Consider the following 4,511-nt stretch of genomic DNA (forward strand, 5'->3'; position numbering starts at 1 on the left):
TAAAATTTTGTCGAAGGACAGACTAGGACATCGATCCGAAACGACCTCGTCCTAAATAACTAGGGAAACAAAATTTTAAAATTAATTACTTAATTGTTTTAATTAGTATAAGATGTTATAAAAAAAAAAACAAACAAACTCCGCGAGTCGCGGAGTTTGAAGGGTAATATACCGCGACTCGCGGAGTTCCTAAAATCCAAAAAAAAATATAAACGCAGAACAGCTCAGTCCACACCACAAACTCAAAAATACTGCGAAAATAATACCCGAAAATACACGAGAAAACACCCCCAAAATCACAATTTTTAACCGTTAATCATCAAATCTTTTACTAAAATCATGTTGAGAAGGATGCTATCAAGGAATTACTCAAGAAAAACGGTAAATTTCTACACCTAAACACCATTTAATCCGAAAATTAGTGTTCTTGAGCAATTTTTTCCCCAATTTAATTTTGATGCTTTTTAGTGTAATTATGCTTAAATTGCTTATGTATTATGCTTGTATAACCTAGATTGATGCTATTTAACATGATTAGAAGCCTTAAACTTCAAATTTTGAGTAATCTAGTGTTTGTGTTCTTGAGCAAATTTTGGGCTTTTTGATATAAACAGGTTATGGCCGATTTTTGTCATGAATTGTTGCTAAATTAAGTAGTGTAACATGTTTAGGTAGTTAAATGATCCAAACTTTGAGCCTAAACATGATTTTGAGAATTAAAGTGGACTTTTTCAAGTCTAAAATTCATGAACTTGATTTTTGAGAGATAATGCCATTTGAAACTTGTTTAATTGCTAGTAATGATTATTTTGACATGTTATTTGAGTTGAATGCTTATGAACTTGGCGAACATTTTCGTATATGCTTATTTGAAAAAGTGTAGATTTGATGAAAATATGAAAATGAGCTTAAGTTTGATATAAATTGATCATGTCATTGTAATTATTTTGATTGATGATTTTGCTGACACTAATGCATATTTGGATGCACAAAAATTGTGTTTGATGTGTTTTGCAGACTGAAAGGGGTGAATCTTCATCCCAAGCTCGCAATGCTCCTGGTAAGAATGCGGAACAACAGGAGGTGGATAACTACTACAAGCAAGATATACCTCATCCAGTCATGACATTTTCTGATATGCACTTGGAAGATTTGCACCCGAACCTGAGATTTGACAAACTTTGGATAGATTATCCAAAATACCAAAGGGGTTTGCATACTCTTCATTCTAAAGTTGTTGAGGTACCTAGGGTCATAGAATGGGGACCATTAGAAGCTGTAGAATTGGCCGGGACAATTAGGGAATTACTTGCACAGAGGTATGGTAATTCTACTTTTAACGACTGGGTACGTTTATTCACCATGCGTAGACCTGTATATAAAGTATGGTGTGAAGAATTGTTGTGTAGTATAGAATTAAATGATCGAGTAGCTAGTTTAACCGATCGATCTTTTATTAGATTTTTGTTAGGAGGTTCGATGCGCCACATGTCTTTACTAGACATGGCTCAGGCTTTACGTATATATACGCCTGAGGAGTTAGCATCTGCCGATTGTAGAGGGTTGATACTAAATGGTAGAAAGATAGATGAAAACTTTGATACACATGGTGTATGGAGTCAAATGACAAGCCATCACCGATTCAAAGGGGGAAATTACTCTTATTTGGATATAGATAGAGCTGAATTAAGAGTGATTCATAGGTTTTTAGCTAATTCGATTACACAAAGAGGTAAGAACAAGGAAAAGGTAAATGAACAGGATTTGTTTTACCATATGTGTATTCGAGACCCACAAAGCGCTGTAAGTATACCTTATTGTGTGGGTTATTATTTATCAGCTATGGTTAGGGGGATGAGACCGCATAGCATAATAGGAGGTGGTATTTTTATTACTTTGATTGCTGAATATCTCGGTGTGGATATAAGTCGGGGGGATTATTAGTCGAAGAACCAGAACCCCGCGATACAATAGGTTTAAATGTATACCATGGTGCGAAAGTTTTGAAGAGGCGAAATAATGCCGCAGTACAATACCATGGTAGACATCCACAGGTTGAGAGAAACCAACAGCAAGGTAATGTAGGAGGGGGAAATGAAATGCAAGAAATGCAAAGGTTTATAGCTTCACAGGAGTACGAAAATGCTAGACAGAGAGCATTTGAAGATTGGCAAGTTCATCAAAACCAAATCATAGCTCATTGCCAACATATAGGTAGAAACTATATTCCTACTCCAAAACCCATATTCCCTCCCTGGTCTATAGAGATGCAACCACCGTATCCTACATATAACCCAGCCGAAGCATTCTATAGCACCTATGGTTATGCATGGAACCCCTATTGGTATCAGTATCATCTCTAGTCTACTTAGTTTTATTTATTTTGTAATTTGTAATGTTGATACGTTTAATACTTATGTTAATATTGTAATAGTTTTCATAATTTTCTAACTTTTATTCTTAGATTTTAATAATTTTTGAATGTGGGGTAATATACCAAACTTCAAAAATATGTATATATGTTTGCAGTTTATCTTATGTACACAACAGGGTAAAACAACGCATTTTCAAAGACTGGCATTAAGTTCAGCAAAAGCAACTAATTTTGACGACAAGATGCAAAATATATGTGAAATAACAACAAGACGGAATGAACAAATGATGTGCACCATTTATCATTCAGCAAACAAACGCCAATATATTTGGAAACTTTGGTAAAATTTAATCATTTTCACACAAATCACCCTCAATAATTTAAATTGTTACTGATTTCTTGCAAATGAGGGCATTGCAAGATCTTAAGTGTGGGAAGGGGTTAAATTCTTTCGGATTTTAAAATTTTTATCTTAAACACTGGGTTACCATTAAAAATACTAGTAAAGCAGTAGTTGTATTAGAATCTAGTGCTCTCTGATAATAAAGAACAGCCCTAGTCTTATATACTGACTACCCAATTCTAGTAAAAAATTTCAAAATTTTCAATTAAATGAACTCAAAATCATGTTTATACATATTTATGAACGATAAAACTAGGTTTTAACACCGAAATTATTGTAACCTCGGAAAGGACATAAATTAAGAAACAAACCAAAATGTTAAAATTCATTTAAAATGGAATAGAGGACAATAAAAAGGAAAATAAAAGCCAAGTGTGGGAAAATTCTCCAAGTTATTCAAAACATATATCACATATTTTTGTACAAATAACTGAAAATACTTTTGCTTTGGACTAAACTAAAAAGTTTTACCTGATTTACTGTAAGAAAGATGGATCTACACGATGAATCAATTCCATCATTAAAAGGAAGTAAAGTCTTCCGAAAAAGACACGCGCTTCTTGATTTAGGTCAAGAAGTTGTCGTCCAGACCAGCTGTAGGTTGACGAAAAATCTGGAAAAGTCATCACTAAAATCAGCAGGAAATCCACGGACCTCAGCATTAAACAGGGTCGCCAAGTGGTCAGATTTATCCTAACCATGAGAAGGATTTATCTCGTAAAATGGGGGGCACCATGCAAATTAGCTGGATAAGACTAATGAATCAGATCCCCAGAAAGGATAATCTCCTTAAAAGATCAAAAATCAGCTTTTAAGCCTGATATTACTCAATCCTTGATATTGACCTTAAAGATTGAGAATTACAAACTCATGGAATTCAATGATATCTAAACTCGAGCTTGAACGAGAAAATATTTTGATCAAAATTACAAACCGATTTGTTTTCTGAAAACCCTATTTTCAATGCGTTCATTACCATTGAACGTAAAATCCTAGGAATTCACCTAGAATTCATTAGGTCACCTGAACTAAATCGGGTGTCAACCGTAAGAACGGTGGTTGCATAGTGGTCAAAGACAGGACCTTGTGCCAGACCGAAAAATCATAAGGGTGAGCTTTACTATTGCTCCTACCAAGGATAGTAATTGTGTCCGACACGTTATAGACCATAATTAAAAGCATGTCAGGGGACATTGCCTTAACAGTTGCTTGTTCAACGATTTCCTTTACAACCGGACGGTAGTTTACCGAAAGGTAATATACGGGACAAGTAAACTGGACGTGTTGCTTTCCAAATACAAGGTTAGCAAGTGGGTGACACAAAACCGCAAGTTTTGAGCTAAAATTTTCAAATCTGAAACCCACCAAACCCACAAAAATATTTTGAAAACACCGGTAAAGGGTTATTCCGGAAAACTTATCCAGGGTAAAAACTAGATTTAATTTTCAAAAGATCAAATGTTTTCATAAAGATCCAATTTCCTTAATGGATCTAAATTTTTATAGCCATGTGGGACTGTAAACCATATCGTTACTACCATTGTTTATACCGCCGTATAGAAATCACTGATGTACAAAGTGTGAAGAATAAAGAAGTGATTCTAGTATTTCAAGACGATATTATTTGAGGACAAGCAACGCTTAAGTGTGGGAATATTTGATAATGCTAAAAACGAACATATATTTCATAGCATTATTCCTCAAGAAAGACAAGCTTTTAGTTGCAATTGTTCT

The sequence above is a fragment of the Rutidosis leptorrhynchoides genome, chromosome 3, assembly GCF_046630445.1.
Source record: "Rutidosis leptorrhynchoides isolate AG116_Rl617_1_P2 chromosome 3, CSIRO_AGI_Rlap_v1, whole genome shotgun sequence".
In the NCBI taxonomy this organism is placed as follows: Eukaryota; Viridiplantae; Streptophyta; class Magnoliopsida; order Asterales; family Asteraceae; genus Rutidosis; species Rutidosis leptorrhynchoides.